Source organism: Hyla sarda, chromosome 3, assembly GCF_029499605.1.
Source record: "Hyla sarda isolate aHylSar1 chromosome 3, aHylSar1.hap1, whole genome shotgun sequence".
Lineage (NCBI taxonomy): Eukaryota > Metazoa > Chordata > Amphibia > Anura > Hylidae > Hyla > Hyla sarda.
The window spans coordinates 439,326,082-439,350,361 of NC_079191.1; the positions used below are offsets into that span (position 1 = coordinate 439,326,082).

At 45.3% G+C, this 24,280-nt stretch overlaps 1 protein-coding gene and 1 long non-coding RNA gene across 2 annotated transcripts in view; one reads left to right on the plus strand and one right to left on the minus strand.

Moving 5' to 3' along the window:
* The window catches only part of LOC130363185 (uncharacterized), a 190,932-nt gene that overhangs the window by 103,059 nt on the left and 63,593 nt on the right, over nt 1-24,280 (plus strand). The gene's annotated exons all lie outside the window — the stretch shown is intronic.
* LOC130363186 (uncharacterized) overlaps nt 5,869-24,280 on the minus strand; it is a 37,943-nt gene continuing 19,531 nt past the window's right edge. The window contains exons 2-3 of the long non-coding RNA XR_008891754.1: nt 6,345-6,410; nt 5,869-6,241 (exon numbers count right to left, since the gene is read on the minus strand). This is a non-coding gene — a long non-coding RNA (uncharacterized LOC130363186). The remainder of the gene's footprint in view (nt 6,242-6,344; nt 6,411-24,280) is intronic.

The window sequence follows — 24,280 nt, forward strand, 5'->3', positions numbered from 1 at the left end:
CTTTCCTTCATTGTATGGTAATTTTCCACACTGATCGGGACGGACACCTCCAACAAGTAGTCATCGAGGAGGGAACTTCATTTTCTATTTGCTTGCTAAAAGTTAGAACTACTATAATACTGCTCCTATATACAGGAATATAACTGCTATAATACTGCTCCTATATACAAGAATATAACTACTATAATACTGCTCCTATATACAAGGATATAACTACTATAATACTGCCCCTATATACAAGAATATAACTACTATAATACTGCTCCTATATACAAGAATATAACTACTATAATACTGCTCCTATATACAAGAATATAACTACTATAATACTGCCCCTATATACAAGAATATAACTACTATAATACTGCCTCCTATATACAAGAATATAATTACTATAATACTGCTCCTATATACAAGAATATACCTACTATAATACTGCCTCCTATATACAAGAATATAACTACTATAATACTGCTCCTATATACAAGAATATAATTACTATAATACTGCTCCTATATACAAGAATATACCTACTATAATACTGCTCCTATATACAAGAATATAATTACTATAATACTGCTCCTATATACAAGAATATACCTACTATAATACTGCCTCCTATATACAAGAATATAACTACTATAATACTGCTCCTATATACAAGAATATAACTACTATAATACTGCCCCTATATACAAGAATATAACTACTATAATACTGCTCCTGTATACAAGAATATAACTACTATAATAATGCTCCTATATACAAGAATATAACTACTATAATACTGCCTCCTATATACAAGAATATAACTACTATAATATTGCTCCTATATACAAGAATATAACTACTATAATACTGCTGCTATATACAAGAATATAACTACTATAATACTGCTCCTATATACAAGAATATAACTACTATAATACTGCCTCCTATATTCAAGAATATAACTACTGTAATACTGCTTCTATATACAAGAATATAACTACTATAATACTGCTGCTATATACAAGAATATAACTACTATAATACTGCTCCTATATACAAGAATATAACTACTATAATACTGCCTCCTATATACAATAATATAACTACTATAATACTGCTTCTATATACAAGAATATAACTACTATAATACAGCTCCTATATACAAGAATATAACTACCATAATACTGCTAATATATACAAGAATATAACTACTATAATACTGCCTCCTATATACAAGAATATAACTACTATAATACTGCCCCTATATACAAGAATATAACTACTATAATACTGTCCACCCCTCACCTGTCTGTGAGTTGTGTCTTTTACAGTTCGGAGCTATAATACCGCACACAACCCGAGGACACTTGTTACGTTTAATTTCAGAGGTAACCGCTCTGGTTTCCTTGTTATTTTATCTCTTCGGGATTATCGGATTGTTATAGTCGCCTCAGACACAAGTGCTATTTTCTTGGCATTTACATGGCTCCTGGGGAGTCTCAGAAAAGAACATCGTATATCCGGGCGGATTAGGGGCCCGGCCTCATGTCATGTATCAGATCCAGTACTGTGCGGTATAAGTAGGAGGCTGAGCAGGGATCGGGCTCTCCGCTCATCTATAGATGTATTATAGACACTTGTTGGATCCCACGCTGTGGCGGTAATATTAGAGCCGCGTCTCTGTTAACACTTTATGAGGCAGATTTATACCAACACAGCGAAGGCTCCGCATCTATTCCCCTGCAGCTGCAGACAGCCGAGTCATTAACTTAAGGCCCCTTCAACGTAATTGCTTCTTATTTCTTTTGTGACTTTCTCCAGTAAACCCCGATCACTTCAGCCATAATTCAATCCCTGTCTGTAAATGAATTTACTGCTCATATCCATCCAGTAATTACATCAGGTGACACTACGGCGGAGCCGCAAGATGGAGAAATTTATTACAAAATGAAAACGCTTCATAGAAAGTAGAATGGATCCTAAACCGGGAAAGCACGTGATCACTGGATGGGCCATCATTTACCGATTGTGGGGGGGTTCCAGATATTTGGGACCCATGTGATCTGAAGAGACCAAGGGATCAATGTCATTTTGGCATTTCTGCCATAGGATAGGGGATAAGATGTCTGATCATGGGGGTCCCGTCACTGGGGACCCCCGCGATCTCCCTGCTGCAACCGACATTCGAGTGTTGGGTGCCGCTCTGGAGGATCTTGATGTCATGACCACGCCCCCTCAATGCAAGTCTACGGGAGTCTACTCGGGACTTCACAGCCATGCCCTGCTCGTGACGTCACGGACACGCCCCCTTAATGCAAGTCTATGGGAGGGGGTGCGACGGCCGTCGCACCCCCTCCCATAGACTTGCATTGAGGGGGCGTGCCCGTGACGTCACGAGCGGGGCGTGGCTGTGACGTCACGAGTCTCCGCCTGGCATCGCTCCCTCCCATGCAAGTCTATGGGAGGGGGTGCAACGGCCATCGTGCCCCCTCCCATAGACTTGCATTGAGGGGGCGTGTCCGTGATGTCACGAGCGGGGCATGGCTGTGACGTCACGAGTCTCCGCCCAGTATCGCCCATAGACTTGCATTGAAGGGGCGTGTCCGTGACGTCACAAGCGGGGCATGGCTGTGACGTCACGAGTCTCCGTCCGGCATCGCCCCCTCCCATGCAAGTCTATGGGAGGGGGTGCGACGGCCGTCGCGCCCCCTCCCATTGACTTGCATTGAGGGGGTGTGTCCGTGACGTCACGAGTCTCCGCCCGGCATCGCCAGTTAAGTTCGCTCCGTGCACCAGATGTCAGCCGTAGGACCCCCCCCCACGATCGGACATCTTATCCCCTATCCTTTTGGATAGGGGATAAGATGTCTAGGGGCGGAGTACCCATTTAACCCCTTAAGGACCAGGCCATTTTACACCTTAGGACCAGAGCGTTTTTTGCACATCTGACCACCGTCACTTTAAGCATTAATAACTCTAAGATGCTTTTACCGAATAATTTGATTCTGAGATAGTTTTTTCGTGACATATTCTACTTTATTTTGGTGGTAAATTTTCAGCGTTGCTTGCATCCTATTTTGTGAAAAATTCCAAAATTTCATGAAAATTTAGAAAATTTTGCATTTTTCTAACTTTGAAGCTCTCTGCTTGTAAGGAAAATGGATATTCACAATAAATTTTATTTTTATTCACAAACACAAGGGGACCTTCACGTTGGCATCATAAAATGGACATATTTGTACTTTTTGAAAAAATTAGAGGGCTTCAAAGTAGAGCAGCAATTTTCAAACATTTCATGAAAATTGCAAAATCTGAAGGGACAGATGTTACAGAACTACAACTCCCAGCATGCCTGGGCAGTCTAGACATGCTGAGAGTTATCGTTTGGCAACATCTGGAGGGCTACAGTTTGGGCACCACTGTAACAGTGGTCCCCAAACTGTGACCCTCCAGATGTTGCAAAACTACAACTCCCAGCATGCCCAGACAGCCTTTGGCTGTCTGGGCATACTGGGAGTTGCAGTTTGGTCTTCCTAGTGGTTGCCACAGTAAAAATCACTTTACTTTCAGTTTCATTTCTCCCCCCCACCGTCGATTCCCTACCTGAGCCGGGATCTCCGGTGAATATCTGCGATGATTGTCAGGCCCCACGAGTCTTCTCCTACAGGTACCGGCCTCCATGTTCTCCCCCCGTTCTGCCTGACATCCAGGGGTGGGCAGAACGGGGGGTTTACATGGCAACCCACCGTCCTGCTCTGCCATTGGTCAGAATCAGTTCTAACCAATGGCAGGGGATGGGAGGAGATCGCAGCATTGCGACCTCACTCCTACCCTGCAGGATGCTGGGGCCTGTCACTCACAGCTCCGATCATCCCTATTTTCCGGGTGATCGGGTCACCAGAGACCCGATCAGCCCGGAATAGGAGAAAATCGCATGTCTAAATTGACATGCGATTTTCTGCGATCGCCGACATACGGGGGTCCCGGGACCCCCCTTGGCATTTGCACGGCATGCCTGCTGAAAGATTTCAGCAGACATGCCGTTCCGATCTCTTCCCGGCACGCGGCAGAGACCGGAAATACAACAGCACGTTCTCTAACGTCCTTGGGCATTAAAGCCCAGGTAGCGGGGACGTTAGAGAACGTCCTATGTCCTTAAGAGGTTAAGCATCCAGCAATCGATCTTCTTCTGGCCTCACGAAGCACATTGGTGAGGTACATGGAGGTGATCCATCTACAATCACTATTACAGGAATAGAGAAGGTCATACAACCGCGAAAGGGTGGAGATTGGGCCCATCTTGTGTTGTCACGGGAGGCTTTCTGGATCTTGTCTCTGGACTCCCGTGCACCAAGTGGACTCAATTATCGGCATGATCTTATGTACTTTTACTGGCACATTTCAGTTCATGTTTTATGGTTTGTGGATTTTGTGGAGGTTGTGTGTGTTTTCAGTTATGATACTCCTTTCTATTAATATTATGGTATTAATTCTTGATGCGGTCGCCCATGGTTATGGTCGCACTGCACCGTTTGCTCATTACAAAACTAAAATTCTTTTCCCCTCTTCTTTTCTGATGCTACGGCTTAAGGCTCATGCTTAAATGTCTTTATATTTGCTTTATTGTTAAATGTGTTTGTTTTTGCTCCATTATATTCATATGCTTATGGTTTTTTGAGCACTATTTTAGTCTGTTACTGTGTTATGTGATATGGTTACCCTTAGCAATGATTTCTGTCTACATGCAGAATTTTAGGTTTGAACATCATTTCATCCACACCTGCATTCACTATTGTGTAGTTTCGTTATATATATATATATATATATATATATATATATATATATATATATATATATATGTGTGATCGCCCATGGTAACAGTTTGCCATGTTAAAATAGGCGCTTCTGTCTTGTTTTTTTTTTTTTTCTCAAATCCATGCTAATATATTTCAAGTAGTGTTGAGCGGTATAGGCCATATTCGTGAATTCGCGATATTCGCAAATAAAATTTGCCTTGCGAATATTCGCGAGCAACATTAATTTGGAGTTATTTTGCTATTTTATTTTCCTGTTATCTCCATATATACAGGTGTTTATATATACACACAATGGGGAGTATCTCTAGGATCTGTGCATCAACTGGCACCAGAAAGTGAAACAAATTAGTAAACTACTTCAATATAGAAATCACATGTTTTCAGATCAACTGGTGCCAGAAAGCTCTACAGATTTGTAAATTACTTCTATATAAAAATCTTTATCCTTTCAATACTTATCAGCTGCTGTATGCTCCACAGGAAGTTGTGTAATTCTTTCCAGTCTGACCACAGGGCTCTCTGCTGACACCTCTGTCCATGTCAGGAACTGTCCAGAGTAGGAGCCAATCCCCACAGCAAACCTATCCTGCTCTGGACAGTTCCTGACATGGACAGGGGTGTCAGCAGAGAGCACTGTGGTCAGACTGGAAAGAACTACACACTTTCCTCTGGAGCATACAGCAGCTGATAAGTACTGGAAGGATTAAGATTTTTATACTGAAGTAACTTACAAATTTGCTTAACTTTCTGGCACCAGTTGATTAAAAAATAAAATAAAAAATGTTTTTCACCCGAGTACCCCTTTAACATTCGCCATCAGAGGCTGGAATCAGCATGCCCAGCGCACGTTCCCGCCTGTCTGATTGAAGGGCAGGGAGCTGCGCTGTGCTCTTCAGTGTCCTAGCTGCACTGAGAGTTCGGACTCATGCCAGGCCAGCATGAGTCCGAACTCTATGAGCCAGGACATGTAGGGAGACCCCTAGTGGTCGGTTTTAAAAGTAAAAAAAAACATATAAAGATAAATTTTTGTCAATCACATGTTATTAGAAAGTTGTTTTTAATACATTGATTAACAAAATATAAAAATGTTTTGTGGTGACAGGTATTCTTTAAGTCCTGGGGAAAAAAAAGTGTAAGAACTCACCCAAGATTTCCACCCAAGGGCAGGTCCTGCAGGACTCCTGCTAATGGGAACAGTGTTCCTGCTGTGAAAAAAATGCAGGAACTCCATTCCCATGCATTCCTGCAGGACTTGAGCCCTGATAAAAGGGTCTCCAGTACTACAATGAAAACCAGGGGAAAAAGGGGGCATCCTTGTCTTGTTCCTTGTCCGAGAGGCGTCCATTCACCTGGACCTTTTCTTTGTTTCTAAATCTCGGTGTAAAGAAGAATTTCCGAACTGGATCCAGGAGTTGATTTGTTACTTTTTAAAGCTGCGAGTACAAAGGGAAAAAAAAGGGTAAACAAAGGACAAAAAGTGGTTAAAGTCGAAAACACAAGGGACAAGAAAATACTTGGGAGCTGATGGGTTCTCACCGGTTGGCTGCTTTACATATGAGGGACCGGTTCTCGTCTTTCAGCGTGTCACTATGGCCCAGATAACTGTATAAAGAAAGTAAAGGAAATGCTCTAGAAATGTGAAGAACTTCCAAGAAGCGAGGACCAGACTAAAGGACAAAACACCTCAACACTCGATCTTACACCGGAATAGAGTTCTACTATATGAGGAGCCCAGAAGACTCAAATTCGAAGCAATTGTATGTTATTTTGCACATCCTTTCGGCTCTTCAACATCCGATCCCTCCTTAGGTAAAACGCAAACTAAAACACTCAGGGGGAGATTCATCAAAACGTGTGCAGAGGAAAACGTGCCCAGTTGCCCCTAGCAACCAATCAGAGTGCTACTTTCATTTTTAAGAAGGCCTGTGAAAAATGAAAGAAGCAAGATGATTGGTTGCTATGGGCAACTGGGCAAGTTTTCGATAGGCATAGGTTTTGAAAAATCTACCCTTCAAAGTTTAAAGGGTTATTCCAGACAAGGACATCTTATGCCCTATCCAAAGGTAAGGGGATAAGATGTCTGATTGCAGGGGGGGGGGGGCCCGCTGCTGGGACCCCCGCGATCTCCGTGCAGCACCCACATGCTCCTCTGTGTTTCTGGGACTGGAGACGTGACATCCCGCCCTGCCCCCTCCATTCATGTCTATGGGAGGGGGTGTGGGTAGACATCACGTCTCCAGTCCCAGAAACAAAGAGGTTTCTGAGACTGGAGCAGCAGCCCTGCCTAGAATGTGGGTGCTGCATGGAGATGGCGCGGGGTCCCAGCGGCGGGCCCTCTGTGATCAGACATCTTATCGCCTATCCTACTGTAAAAAAAATAAATAAATAAACACATCCCCTATGCACACGATAGAGAATAAGTAGCTGATCACAGGGGGTCCGACCAATGGGGTCCCCCACGATCACTTAGACGAGACCTCGCTACGTTCATTTCTATGGGCATGCCGAAAAGACTCGAATACAGCTCTCGGGCACCATCAAAGCTTTCATAGAAATGAATGGAGCGCGTATCGTCTACTTGTAGATGACTCGCGCTCCTTACTGAGAGCATCGAGGTCCCGTCCCGGTGATCATGGGGGGCCCCAGCGGTCGGACCCCAACCATCAGCTACTTATCCCCTATACTGTGGATAGGGGATAAGTTAGTTTTCGCCGGAGATCTTCTTTGAGGCAGATGCTTTTCAAGGAGATAACTATCGCACAATTGTCCCATAATTCCGTTGGTTTTGTTACTATTTTCCTCTTTCTGTGGGATAATACGGACACTTCTATAGATCACTTCATCCATTTCATCATCTCCAGGATTTATTTGTAATTTCCGTCACTCGAGATAAAAAATCTTATTACAACTGAACCTTATACCGCGCCGGGTCATAGGTCATCACCACGACGGGCCCGGACTCATTTCTTGCTGTAAATGATCCGACTAAAGAGACTATTGAGTCTACTTTATAAACATTGTTCTATTCCACCCAATGATCTTCATGTTCTTCTCTTCATGTGCTCGGAAACATCTTTCCTCTCCTTCATTTCTTTATCATTCCCTTAGTAATCTAGAAGATTTTCATTTTTAAGAGACATAACTCTTATTTTTCCATCTACAGAGTCATATGAGGGATTGTATATTTTTTTTTGCTGGACCAATTGTGCTTTGTAGTCACATCCCTCACTTTATTGTTAAATAAAAAACTATATATATTATTATTATTATTACTATTATTAAGTATTATTATTATTACTATTATTATTACTATTATTACTATTATTATTACTATTACTATTGTTATTATTATTACTATTATTAAGTATTATTATTAATATTATTACTATTATTATTGCTATTGTTATTATTATTACTATTATTATTACTATTGTTATTAATTTTACTATTATTATTACTAGTGTTATTATTATTACTATTAAGTATTATTATTATTGTTATTATTACTATTATTATTACTATTGTTATTATTATTACTATTATTATTACTATTGTTATTATTACTATTATTATTATTAAGTATTATTATTATTATTATTATTATTACTATTATTAAGTATTATTATTATAACTATTAATATTTGTGGGGGTAACACTTAGAATTTTTTTTTTTTTTTTTTCCATATTTTAGGTTGCCAGCCGCAAACACACTATTGTGAATAGTGATCAGACCTCTGGTGCTCTATTCCAGAATAAAAATAAAAAATAAAAATAATATATATATATTTACACACACAAATATTATCGAGAGAGGTTGGAAGGGCACTATCCACACTTACTGTATGTCTTTTTAATTTTCATCCCAACATTCGGAGTTGTGGAGTGGCATGGACAGATGCGTTCAGGGCACTCAGAGGCTACAGCCGTTTCATGCATAATAGGTGGTAGTCGGCGTTTCCCTCGTTGGTGGTGCACATGGATGAATCAAATCCAGACCATAATAGAGATAAAGTAATCCCAGCACTGACCATGTATTCTGAGCATAAGTAGTTTTATTGCAAATCCTTGCAAACAGGACGCGTTTCGGCCCTCAAGCCTTCCTGCGGAAGGCTTGAGGGCCGAAACGTGTCCTGTTTGCAAGGATATGCAATAAAACTACTTATGCTCCGAATACATGGTGAGTGCTGGGATTACTTTATCTCTATTATGATCTGTTTCATGCATAATTAGGCATTTGTTCCGGCCGTTGACCTTAATAGTAGTAATATATATATATATTGCAAAAAAATAAACAAAAATTATAAGGGCTCCAGCCCGCTTGAAAAAATACTTACATGCTCAATTCTTTCCGCTACCGTTCTGACAGTGCCTGATCCCCACTGAGCAGCGCTCCCTGGTCCCTGTCCTAACATACAGGAAATGCCTGCTCCTCCAATCAGTGACTGAGGTGGGTCAAGGGTGTGGCCCGTATTTGGATGAATGGGTGGGGTATGTAGGGACCGGACACTGTTGGAACTGCAGGGGATAAGTCAGGTCCATTTTCTCCCTACCTGAGCCCTTTTAGAAGAAAATTTGAATACCAGTCTGAATGCCATACTATTCCTTTAAAGGGATATCTGGGCAGGGGGTGTTTTTTTTATTTTTTTTATTTTTTTTTTACTATGTGGTCTGAGCTGCATTGAAAATATCAAAGCTGCATACTTACCTGTTCACTCCTTCGCTACTGCCAGTTTCTCCAGCTACCGGTCTCTGCCGTGGACCTCTTCTTCAGGAAACAGGAAATGCCATCTCATCTGCTGAAATCTATGCTTTTAATGATACACGGGCATTTCCTGTCTGCACAGGAAGTAGTAGAGATGAGGAATCGGCAGCTGAGACCAGGTGCTTGGGAAACCAGCAGCGGTGGGGTATAAGGCCAGGTAAGTATACAGCTCAGGCCACAAAGTAAAGACCACCCCCTGCCCAGATAACCCCCTTTATAGCTGTCACCCCATGGCTTTGATCTTTCCCTTTCATTTTAATAATAACAATTCCCCAATTGCTGCTGATTTACTCAGTGACTGTGTCCTTTAAAAACATTTTGGAAAAAGAAAATGCAAAAAGATAATTTGATTTGAAGGGGTACTCCACCCCTAGACATCTTGGATAGGGGATAAGATGTTTGATCGCGGGAGTCCCGCCACTGCGACTCCCCGCAATCCCCCTGCAGCACCTGGAGTTTGTTTAGCGTGTCGGGTGCAGATTCGGAGGTTTTTGACATCATGGCCGCGCCCCGCTCGTGAGGTCACGGCATGCCCCCTCAATGCAAGTTTATGGAAGGGGGCATTGACTTGCATTGAGGGGCCATGACTGTGACATCACGAGCCGGGCATGACTGTAATGTCATAAGCCTCTGCCCCGCATTGCCAGTCATCTGGCACGGACCAAAGTTCACTCCGTGCACCGGATGTCTGGGATGCCGCAGCCAAGATGGCGGGGGTCCTCAGCGGTGGGACCCCCGCGATCAGACATCTTATCCCCTATCCTTTGGATAGGGGATAAGATGTCTAGGGGTGGAGTACCCCTTTAAACATGAGAGCCGGTAGATTATTGCATCAGATTTGACAGCGATGGTTATAAAATCTCACATTGTACATCTATCGCACGTCTTCTCGTTCTATATCTCGGAGCTGACCATAAATTCAGATAAATCTTAGAAGAAGAAGAGATTTCTTTCAGGTGGCGCCGTCTCCGTTTATCCTGTCTATTCAGCCCCGGCTATCGCGCCGACATGGAATATGATGCCCCAAAGTCCCAGAGTCTTTTGTCATCGGTTGAGTTATTTATCTCCAAAACATTGGACTAAGTCCAAACCCGAGACCAGAGGATATTACAGATCTGAATCGGCCTTTTAACATTTTAACTTTAACTTGCGAACGATTAAGATCCCTTTGGGTTTATTATTCAACAAAATGCTTCATTAACCTCGGTGGCTGGCAGCAGCCCGGGCCCACGATGACAGCGCAGAAGATCTATGGATGTTGTCCCGCTTATCACCAGCTCTTTAGCACTTTCCATGTCCGACCTTAATTAATAAATTAACATCTGGTAAGGAAGGAGAGTGCGCTCCTCCGTCTGGGACAACACGATGATGAGCGCCAAAGCTTCGTAAGGTTAATAAAATCTTAGGAAGGAAGTCTGGTGTAACATGGGGTGAGTCTGGCATCGAGGTATAGAGGAAAAGGGATGTCTAATCATGGTACCTGAACCAGCACTAGGGGCGGACTGGGCTGAGGGGCAGATGCCCCCTGGGCCATTCCCTGAGTGGATAATAGACTTCTATTCTTTAAAGGGGTACTCCGGCCTAAGACATCTTATCCCCTATAAAAAGGATAGGGGATAAGATGTCTGACCGCGGGGGTCCCGCCTATGGGGACCCCCGCAATCTTTCATTCGGCTGCCACCTCTTTGAGCTGCACGCCGTGCTGCCAGTTCACAAACTGTGGGTGGAGTCATGACATTATGACTCCGCCCCGTGTGACGTCATGTCCCGCCCCCGCTATGCAAGTCTATGGGAGGGGGCGTGACGGCCGTCACGCCCCCTCCCATAGACTTGCATAGCAGGGGGTGACGTCACACGGGGGCAAAGTCCCAGGCCCCGTGGTCGGCACCCGGCAGTTTGTGAACTGGCAGCGCGGCGTGCAGCTCAAAGAGGTGGGTGCCGAATGCAAGATTGCGGGGGTCCCCAGCGGCGGGACCCCCACGGTCAGACATCTTATTCCCTATCCTTTGGATAGGGGATAAGATGTCTTAGGGCCGGAGTACCCCTTTAAGATGCACACACAGTTGAGTCATCTCTACACCATGCAAAGAGAAGAGGATGTGCGGAGCAACAGACTGTACTGTATAAGGGAGCACAGAGAAGAGGTCTACTACTATGTGGGGCAAGGAGGGCACCTATTACAATGTGGGGCACAGAGGGGGCTTAATACAACATGGGTGCACAGATGTGGGTCCTAATACTGCATGGTGGTATACATGTGGACCTAATGGTGAAACCCAAACATTTTTAATATCGTGCAAAAGTCCATTGTATTTCATGAATGCAACTTAAAAAGTAGACGGATGCGTTGACCCTGGACTTAATGAAGCACAGAGATCAACGCCAGCAGATGACATGGCTCCGCAAATCATAGAAATGGGGGGGGGGGGGGGGGGGGCGCTTTGGGGTTTTCATGAGCTGTAACCATAATCATCACAATTATGACAAATCACGGCTTGTACTATCTTACTTTGCATGTAAGGAGTCTCTCTCATATATTAGTTTCACCTTTTAAGTTGCATTACTGAAATAAATGAACATTGCACGATATAGGGGGCCAAATACCACATGGGGGGGGGGGGCTAATATAATATGGGGGAACAGAGGTGAGCCTAATACTATATGGGGCACAAAGTGGACCTTATACTATATGATGGCCTAATACTGCATGGGGAAAAGATGGGGCCAATACTATAAGGGGGGGAAAGGGGCCTATTATAATAAGGAAAAACAGAGGACATTATATTATATGGGGAAACAGATGGGGGCCTAATACTATTTGGGGGACACAAAGGGGACCTTATACTATGTGAGGGCCTAATACTGCATGGGGAAAATATGGGGCCTAATACTATATGGGGGAGAAAGGGGCCTAATATAATATGGGAAAACAGAGGGCATTATACTATATGGGGGCACAGAAGAGGCCTAATACTATGTAAGAGCACAGAGGGATGTCTAATACTACATGGGGGTGCAGAAGAGGTGACCTTATACTATAAGGCCCTATAGTAGTGGGCAGGGGTTCATTATTTGAACCCTATGACAATACCTAGATTGGTATCTAAGCCCTCTATTGTCCAGCCATCCCATTTATTAAATACATAATCTGGATAGATTACCCATGGGGGAACAGATGAGGGCCTAATACTATTTGGGGGCACAAAGTGGACCTTATACTATATGAGGGACTAATACTACATGGGGGCACAGATGGGGCCTAATACTATATGGGGGCACAAAGGGGACCTTATACTATATGAAGGTCTAATACTAAATGGGGGCACAGATGGGGTTTAATGCTATATGGGGGCACAGAGGTGGCCTTATACTATAAGGGGGCACAGAGGGGGCCTTTTACTATATGGGGGCACAGAAGAGGCCTAATACTATGTAAGAGCACAGAGGGATGTCACGATGCCGGCTGGCAGGTAGTGGATCCTCTGTGCCAGAGAGGGATTGGCGTGGACCGTGCTAGAGGATCGGTTCTAAGTCACTACTGGTTTTCACCAGAGCCCGCCGCAAAGCGGGATGGTCTTGCTGCGGCGGTAGTGACCAGGTCGTATCCCCTAGCAACGGCTCAACCTCTCTGGCTGCTGAAGATAGGCGCGGTACAAGGGAGTAGACAGAAGCAAGGTCGGACGTAGCAGAAGGTCGGGGCAGGCAGCAAGGATCGTAGTCAGGGGCAACGGCAGAAGGTCTGGAATCACAGGCAAGGAACACACAAGGAACGCTTTCACTGGCACTAGGGCAACAAGATCCGGCGAGGGAGTGAAGGGGAAGCGAGGTGATATAGGGAAGTGCACAGGTGTAAACACTAATTGGAACCACTGCACCAATCAGCGGTGCAGTGGCCCTTTAAATCGCAAAGACCCGGCGCGCGCGCGCCCTAGGGAGCGGGGCCGCGCGCGCCGGGACAGAACTGACGGGGAGCGAGTAAGGTACGGGAGCCGGGGTGCGCATCGCGAGCGGGCGCTACCCGCATCGCGAATCGCATCCCGGCCGGAGGTAGTAACGCAGCGCCCCGGGTCCGTGGAACCGACCGGGGCGCTGCAGTGAGGGAAGTGTAGCGAGCGCTCCGGGGAGGAGCGGGGACCCGGAGCGCTCGGCGTAACAGTACCCCCCCCCCTGGGTCTCCCCCTCTTCTTGGGGCCTGAGAACCTGAGGATCAGACCTTTGTCCAGGATATTGTCCTCAGGTTCCCAGGACCTCTCTTCAGGACCACAACCCTCCCAATCCACCAAAAAAAAAGTTCTTCCCCTGACCTTTTTAGAGGCCAAAATCTCTTTGACAGAGAAGATGTCCGAGGAGCCGGAAACAGGAGTGGGAGGAACAGATTTAGGAGAAAAACGGTTGAGGATGAGAGGTTTAAGAAGAGAGACGTGAAAGGCATTAGGGATACGAAGAGAAGGAGGAAGAAGAAGTTTGTAAGAGACAGGATTAATTTGACACAAAACTTTAAAAGGACCAAGATAGCGTGGTCCCAACTTATAGCTCGGGACACGGAAACGGACATATTTAGCGGAGAGCCATACCTTGTCTCCAGGGGAAAAAATGGGAGGAGCTCTTCTTTTCTTATCTGCGAATCTCTTCATGCGAGAAGAAGCCTGTAAGAGAGAATTTTGGGTCTCTTTCCATATGGTGGAAAGATCACGAGAAATTTCATCCACAGCGGGCAGACCAGAGGGCAAGGGGGTAGGGAGGGGGGGAAGAGGGTGACGGCCGTACACCACGAAAAACGGAGATTTGGAGGAAGATTCAGAGATTCTGAAATTATACGAGAATTCGGCCCAAGGTAGAAGATCTGCCCAGTCATCCTGGCGGGAGGAAACAAAATGTCGTAAATAGTCACCCAAGATCTGGTTAATTCTCTCTACTTGTCCATTGGATTGAGGATGGTATGCAGAAGAAAAATTTAATTTAATCTTGAGTTGTTTACAGAGAGCCCTCCAGAATTTAGACACAAATTGGACGCCTCTATCCGAGACGATCTGTGTAGGCAACCCGTGAAGACGAAAAATGTGTACAAAAAATTGTTTAGCCAACTGAGGCGCTGAAGGAAGACCAGGAAGAGGGATGAAATGTGCCATTTTGGAGAATCGATCAACGACCACCCAAATAACAGTGTTGCCATGGGATGGGGGTAAGTCAGTAATAAAATCCATACCAATCAGAGACCAAGGTTGTTCGGGGACAGGTAGAGGATGAAGAAAACCAGCGGGCTTCTGGCGAGGAGTCTTATCCCGGGCACAGATAGTGCAGGCTCGCACAAAGTCCACCACATCAGTCTCTAGAGTCGGCCACCAATAGAAGCGAGAGATGAGTTGCACAGATTTCTTGATGCCCGCATGACCTGCGAGATGGGAGGAGTGACCCCATTTGAGGATCCCAAGGCGTTGGCGTGGAGAAACAAAGGTCTTTCCTGGAGGAGTTTGCCTGATGGAGGCTGGAGAAGTGGAAATCAGGCAGTCAGGAGGAATGATGTGTTGAGGAGAGAGTTCAATTTCAGAGGCATCTGAGGAACGAGAGAGAGCATCGGCCCTAATGTTTTTATCAGCAGGCCGAAAGTGAATTTCAAAATTAAATCGGGCAAAGAACAGAGACCACCTGGCCTGACGAGGATTCAGCCGTTGGGCAGACTGGAGGTAGGAGAGGTTCTTGTGATCGGTGTAAATAATAACTGGAAATCTTGATCCCTCCAGCAGATGCCTCCATTCCTCAAGTGCTAATTTAATGGCTAGAAGCTCTCGATCCCCGATGGAGTAGTTCCTCTCCGCCGGAGAGAAGGTCCTGGAAAAAAAACCACAAGTAACAGCATGCCCGGAAGAGTTTTTTTGTAGAAGGACAGCTCCAGCTCCCACTGAGGAGGCATCAACCTCCAATAGGAAGGGTTTAGATGGGTCAGGTCTGGAGAGCACGGGAGCCGAAGAAAAGGCAGACTTGAGTCGTTTAAAGGCGTCTTCCGCTTGAGGAGGCCAAGACTTGGGATCGGCATTTTTTTTTGTTAAAGCCACAATAGGAGCCACAATGGTAGAAAAATGTGGAATAAATTGCCTGTAATAATTGGCGAACCCCAAAAAACGTTGGATGGCACGGAGTCCGGAGGGGCGTGGCCAATCTAAGACGGCAGAGAGTTTATCTGGGTCCATTTGTAGTCCCTGGCCAGAGACCAAGTATCCTAGAAAAGGAAGAGATTGGCATTCAAACAGACATTTCTCTATTTTGGCATAGAGTTGATTATCACGAAGTCTCTGAAGAACCATACGGACATGCTGGCGGTGTTCTTCAAGATTGGCAGAAAAAATCAGGATATCGTCCAGATATACAACAACACAGGAGTATAGTAGATCACGAAAAATTTCATTAACAAAGTCTTGGAAGACGGCAGGGGCGTTGCATAGACCAAAGGGCATGACCAGATACTCAAAGTGTCCATCTCTGGTGTTAAATGCCGTTTTCCATTCATCCCCCTCTCTGATGCGGATGAGATTATAAGCACCTCTTAAGTCCAGTTTGGTAAAAATATGGGCACCTTGGAGACGATCAAAGAGTTCAGAGATGAGGGGTAGGGGGTAGCGGTTCTTAACCGTGATTTTATTAAGACCGCGGTAGTCAATGCAAGGACGTAGAGAGCCATCTTTTTTGGACACAAAGAAAAATCCGGCTCCGGCAGGAGAGGAGGATTTACGGATAAAGCCCTTTTTTAAATTTTCTTGGACGTATTCAGACATGGCAAGAGTCTCTGGGACGGACAGAGGATAGATTCTGCCCCGGGGTGGAGTAGTGCCCGGGAGGAGGTCAATGGGACAATCATAAGGCCTGTGAGGAGGTAGAGTCTCAGCTTGTTTTTTGCAAAAAACGTCCGCAAAGTCCATATAGGCCTTAGGGAGACCGGTTACATGAGGAAGCACAGGGACACGGCAAGGTTTACTGGGAACCGGTTTTAAGCAGTCCTTGGAACAAGAGGGCCCCCAACTCTTGATCTCCCCAGTGGACCAATCCAGGATTGGGGAATGGAGTTGAAGCCAGGGAAGTCCAAGAAGGATTTCAGAAGTGCAATTGGGGAGGACCAACAGTTCAATCCTCTCGTGATGAGATCCGATGCACATTAGAAGGGGCTCCGTGCGGAAACGTATAGTACAGTCCAATCTTTCATTGTTTACACAATTGATGTAGAGGGGTCTGGCGAGACTGGTCACCGGGATGTTGAACCTATTGACGAGAGAGGCTAAGATGAAATTTCCTGCAGATCCAGAGTCCAAGAAGGCCACAGCAGAGAAGGAGAAGGCAGAGGCAGACATCCGCACAGGCACAGTAAGACGTGGAGAAGCAGAGTAGACATCAAGGACTGTCTCACCTTTGTGCGGAGTCAGCGGACGTCTTTCCAGGCGGGGAGGACGGATAGGACAATCCTTCAGGAAGTGTTCGGTACTAGCACAGTACAGGCAGAGATTCTCCATGCGGCGTCGTGTCCTCTCTTGGGGTGTCAGGCGAGACCGGTCGACCTGCATAGCCTCCACGGCGGGAGGCACAGAAACAGATTGCAGGGGACCAGAGGAGAGAGGAGCCGGGGAGAAGAAACGCCTCGTGCGAACAGAGTCCATATCCTGGCGGAGCTCCTGACGCCGTTCGGAAAAACGCATGTCAATGCGAGTGGCAAGATGGATGAGTTCATGTAGGTTAGCAGGGATTTCTCGTGCGGCCAGAACATCTTTAATGTTGCTGGATAGGCCTTTTTTAAAGGTCGCGCAGAGTGCCTCATTATTCCAGGATAATTCTGAAGCAAGGGTACGGAACTGTACGGCATACTCGCCAACGGAAGAATTACCCTGGACCAGGTTCAACAGGGCAGTCTCAGCAGAAGAGGCTCGGGCAGGTTCCTCAAAGACACTTCGAATTTCCGAGAAGAAGGAGTGTACAGAGGCAGTGACGGGGTCATTGCGGTCCCAGAGCGGTGTGGCCCAAGCCAGGGCTTTTCCAGACAGCAGGCTGACTACGAAAGCCACTTTAGACCTTTCAGTGGGGAACTGGTCCGACATCATCTCCAAGTGTAATGAACATTGGGAAAGAAAGCCACGGCAAAACTTAGAGTCCCCATCAAATTTATCCGGCAAGGATAGTCGTATTCCAGAAGCGGCCACTCGCTGCGGAGGAGGTACAGGAGCTGGCGGAGGAGATGATTGCTGGAGCTGTGGTAGTAACTGTTGTAGCATAACAGTCAGTTGAGACAGCTGTTGGCCTTGTTGCGCAATCTGTTGTGACTGCTGGGCGACCACCGTGGTGAGGTCAGCGACAACTGGCAGAGGAACTTCAGCGGGATCCATGGCCGGATCTACTGTCACGATGCCGGCTGGCAGGTAGTGGATCCTCTGTGCCAGAGAGGGATTGGCGTGGACCGTGCTAGAGGATCGGTTCTAAGTCACTACTGGTTTTCACCAGAGCCCGCCGCAAAGCGGGATGGTCTTGCTGCGGCGGTAGTGACCAGGTCGTATCCCCTAGCAACGGCTCAACCTCTCTGGCTGCTGAAGATAGGCGCGGTACAAGGGAGTAGACAGAAGCAAGGTCGGACGTAGCAGAAGGTCGGGGCAGGCAGCAAGGATCGTAGTCAGGGGCAACGGCAGAAGGTCTGGAATCACAGGCAAGGAACACACAAGGAACGCTTTCACTGGCACTAGGGCAACAAGATCCGGCGAGGGAGTGAAGGGGAAGCGAGGTGATATAGGGAAGTGCACAGGTGTAAACACTAATTGGAACCACTGCACCAATCAGCGGTGCAGTGGCCCTTTAAATCGCAAAGACCCGGCGCGCGCGCGCCCTAGGGAGCGGGGCCGCGCGCGCCGGGACAGAACTGACGGGGAGCGAGTAAGGTACGGGAGCCGGGGTGCGCATCGCGAGCGGGCGCTACCCGCATCGCGAATCGCATCCCGGCCGGAGGTAGTAACGCAGCGCCCCGGGTCCGTGGAACCGACCGGGGCGCTGCAGTGAGGGAAGTGTAGCGAGCGCTCCGGGGAGGAGCGGGGACCCGGAGCGCTCGGCGTAACAAGGGATGTCTAATACTACATGGGGGTGCAGAAGAGGTGACCTTATACTATAAGGCCCTATAGTAGTGGGCAGGGGTTCATTATTTGAACCCTATGACAATACCTAGATTGGTATCTAAGCCCTCTATTGTCCAGCCATCCCATTTATTAAATACATAATCTGGATAGATTACCCATGGGGGAACAGATGAGGGCCTAATACTATTTGGGGGCACAAAGTGGACCTTATACTATATGAGGGACTAATACTACATGGGGGCACAGATGGGGCCTAATACTATATGGGGGCACAAAGGGGACCTTATACTATATGAGGGTCTAATACTAAATGGGGGCACAGATGGGGTTTAATGCTATATGGGGGCACAGAGGTGGCCTTATACTATAAGGGGGCACAGAGGGGGCCTTTTACTATATGGGGGCACAGAAGAGGCCTAATACTATGTAAGAGCACAGAGGGATGTCTAATACTACATGTGGGTGCAGAAGAGGTGGCTGATACTATATGGCCCTATAGTGGCGGGCAGGGGTTCATAATTTGAACCCTATGATACCTAGATTGGTATCTACGCCCTCTATTGTCCAGCCACCCCATTTATTAGATACAGAATCTGGATAGATTACCCTGGGGGGAGGGGTACCGCCTGGCTACCCTAGATGTAGTAACCTGTATACCCGTATCAGGCATGGAGATGGTATACAGGCTGTACGGAAAGGATTTATGGAAGCTGGTAACAGTGCAGATAGAAGAACTTTTATTTGTGAAGCCAAGGAATTGGCATTAACCCCTAATCCCTTTAGGTTTGGTAATTCATGGTATGTTATAATGTAGGCATGGCTATGGGTACGCCTACAGCTCCAACCCTAGAAAATGTGTTCCTAGTCATATCGTAAGAAATACATTATACACTGTAAATAATCCATATATATCCAGGATCCAATATTTTTCTCCTTTTTATAGATGATTGTGGTCGGGCTCCCCTAGGGAATTCACGTCACGTCACACCCCCTCCATTCCTGTCTATTGGATGGTTGTGATGGCCGTGACGGAAATAGCTGCTATAGGCTGAGCTGATGATGTCTTCAGAGTTCATAGGCTACTGGCTATGGAAGCTGAAATGAATCAAACTTCTAATATGAAGATCTACAGTGTATGCAAATGGCCACTAGATGGTGCTGTTACACCATGAGCAGAGAATAATACACTGTAAATACAAAGCATAATTACCCATACAATAATATTAAGTAATAAAACTGCTGAAGGTATGACAAGGGTCAGTGACCCTACTGATCAATTTACTCTACAACCCCATTTTAAAGGGGTACTCTGCTGCTCAGCCTTTGGAACAAACTGTTCTGAACGCTGGAGCCGACTGCAGGAGCTCGTGATGACATAGCCACGCCCACTTATGATGTCATGTCCCGCCCCCTCAATGCAAGTCTATGGGAGGGGGCGTGACACCCCCTCCCATCGACTTGCATTGAGGGGGCGGGGCGTGACATCATGCAGGGGTGGGGCTATTGCTTCACGAGCTGCCGGCGTCAGCTCCATCGTTCAGAACAGTTTGTTCCAAACGCTGAGCAGCGGAGTACCCCTTTAAGGACACTTATTCCTGGCTCTGATTCTTCTGCCCAGTGCTGCCATCTGCTGCCAACCTTCTGCCAGCTTCTTGTTAAAGTAGATGATAGAAATATGGGAGAAGGCGGCACTCAGGCAATCATGTCCAAGTTATATTCACATCATACATGATAGGCTTAGATACGGTGTCGCAACAGCTAGTATTACATAGGATAGGATTGGATACAATGTCTCAGCAGTCAGCAGATATTATCACATATGATAGGATTAGATACACAGGCTCAACAGACGGTATCACACATGGTAGGATTAGATAGATTAGCATAACTGACATGACAGGATTAGACACACTGGCCCAGCAGAGTATCATCCATGGTAGGATTAGGTACACAGGTTCAACAGAGAGTATGACTCATTGTAGGCTTAGATACACATACTCAACAGAGAGTATCACATGTGATAGGATTAGATACACTGACACAGCAGACGGTGTTGCATCAGCTAGTATCACACATGATAGGATTGGATACAATGTCTCAGCAGATAGTATTACACATGAAAAGATTGGATACAGTGTCTAAGAAGATAGTATCACACATGATAGGATTAGATACACAGGCTATACAGACAGTATCACACATGGTAGGATTAGATACATTATCATAACTGATATGATAGGATTACACACACTGGCCCAGCAGAGTATCACCCATGGTAGGCTTAGATACACATATTCAACAGAGTATCACACGTGACAGGATTAGATACACTGACTCAGCGGATAGTATGACACATGATATTATTAGATACACAAGCTCAGTAGACAGTATCACACATGATATGATTAGATACACAGGCTCAGTAGACAGTATCACACATGATATGATTAGATACACTGACTCAGCAGATAGTATCACACAATATGATTAGATACACAGGCTCAGTAGACTGTATCACACATGATATGATTAGATACACAGGCTCAGTAGACAGTATCAAACATGATATGATTAGATACACTGACTCAGCGGATAGTATCACACATGATATGATTAGATACACAGGCTCAGTAGATAGTTTCACACATGATATGATTAGATACACAGGCTCAGTAGACATCACACATGATATGATTAGATACACAGGTTCAGTAGACAGTATCAGACATGATGTGATTAGATACACAGGCTCAGTAGACAGTATCACACATGATATGATTAGATACACAGGCTCAGCAGACAGTATCACACATGATAGGATTAGATACACAGACTCAGTAGACAGTATCACACGTGATATGATTAGATACACAGGCTCAGTAGACAGTATCACACATGATAGGATTAGATACACAAGCTCAGTAGACAGTATCACACATGATATGATTAGGTACACAGGCTCTGTAGACAGTATCACACATGATATGATTAGATACACAGGCTCAGTAGACAGTATCACACATGATAGGATTAGATACACAAGCTCAGTAGACAGTATCACACATGATATGATTAGATACACAGGCTCAGTAGGCAGTATCACACATGATATGATTAGATACACAGGCTCAGCAGACAGTATCACACATGATAGGATTAGATACACAGGCTCGGTAAACAGTATCACACATGATATGATTAGATACACAGGCTCAGTAGACAGTATCACACATGATATGATTAGGTACACAGGCTCAGTAGACAGTATCACACATGATGTGATTAGATACACAGGCTCAGTAGACAGTATCACACATGATATGATTAGATACACTGACTCAGCGGATAGTATCACACATGGTAGGATTAGATACACAGGCTCAGTAGACAGTATCACACATGATATGATTAGGTACACAGGCTTAGTAGACAGTATCACACATTATATGATTAGATACACAGGCTCAGTAGACAGTATCACACATGATATGGTTAGATACACAAGCTCAGAAGACAGTATCACACATGATATGATTAGATACACTGACTCAGCGGATAGTATCACACATGGTAGGATTAGATACACAGGCTCAGTAGACAGTATCACACATGATATGATTAGGTACACAGGCTTAGTAGACAGTATCACACATGATGTGATTAGTTACACAGGCTCAGTAGACAGTATCACACATGATATGATTAGATACACACGCTCAGTAGACGGTATCACACATGATGTGATTAGATACACAGGCTCAGTAGACCGTATCACACATGATGTGATTAGATACACAGGCTCAGTAGACAGTATCACACATGATATGATTAGATACACTGACTCAGCGGACAGTATCACACATGAGGTGATTAGATACACACGCTCAGTAGACGGTATCACACATGATGTGATTAGATACACAGGCTCAGTAGACCGTATCACACATGATGTGATTAGATACACCGGCTCAGTAGACAGTATCACACATGATATGATTAGATACACTGACTCAGCGGACAGTATCACACATGAGGTGATTAGATACACACGCTCAGTAGACGGTATCACACATGATGTGATTAGATACACAGGCTCAGTAGACCGTATCACACATGATGTGATTAGATACACCGGCTCAGTAGACAGTATCACACATGATATGATTAGATACACTGACTCAGCGGACAGTATCACACATGAGGTGATTAGATACACACGCTCAGTAGACAGTATCACACATGATATGATTAGGTACACAGGCTTAGTAGACAGTATCACACATTATATGATTAGATACACAGGCTCAGTAGACAGTATCACACATGATATGGTTAGATACACAAGCTCAGAAGACAGTATCACACATGATATGATTAGATACACTGACTCAGCGGATAGTATCACACATGGTAGGATTAGATACACAGGCTCAGTAGACAGTATCACACATGATATGATTAGGTACACAGGCTTAGTAGACAGTATCACACATGATGTGATTAGTTACACAGGCTCAGTAGACAGTATCACACATGATATGATTAGATACACACGCTCAGTAGACGGTATCACACATGATGTGATTAGATACACAGGCTCAGTAGACCGTATCACACATGATGTGATTAGATACACCGGCTCAGTAGACAGTATCACACATGATATGATTAGATACACTGACTCAGCGGACAGTATCACACATGAGGTGATTAGATACACACGCTCAGTAGACGGTATCACACATGATGTGATTAGATACACAGGCTCAGTAGACCGTATCACACATGATGTGATTAGATACACCGGCTCAGTAGACAGTATCACACATGATATGATTAGATACACTGACTCAGCGGACAGTATCACACATGAGGTGATTAGATACACAGGCTCAGTAGACAGTATCACACATGATATGATTAGATACACAGGCTCTGTAGACCGTATCACACATGATGTGATTAGATACACAGGCTCAGTAGATTGTATCACACATGATATGATTAGATACACAGGCTCAGTAGACAGTATCACACATGATGTGATTAGATACACAGGCTCAGTAGATTGTATCACACATGATATGATTAGATACACAGGCTCAGTAGACAGTATCACACATGATGTGATTAGATACACACGCTCAGTAGACGGTATCACACATGATGTGATTAGATACACAGGCTCTGTAGATTGTATCACACATGATGTGATTAGATACACAGGCTCAGTAGATTGTATCACACGTAATAGACTTTGGCGCAGTGATTATATCCAGTAATGTTTCGGCACAGACAACGCAGGAGTCGGTCACCTCATTCGCTGCACATTTTTCCGTCGTTTTTCGGTGTCTGTGAAAATGTCGGAGACGTCTCAGAAATAACATGAAGGATCAGAGATGAACGTCTTATAAACGTCCACCAGGTGGCAGCACATCTGATGTGTCCCGCACAGAACTGTTCACATTTAAAGTGACAGCAACGGCTTCCGCGTTCATATTTATAGGCCATGGTGCTTATTGTAGTAACAGCTGTTCACGTCCAATGCCACGAGGGGGTTAACAAACCTATAGTGTCTCCGGACAGCGTTTCCCAACCAGGGTGCCTTCAGC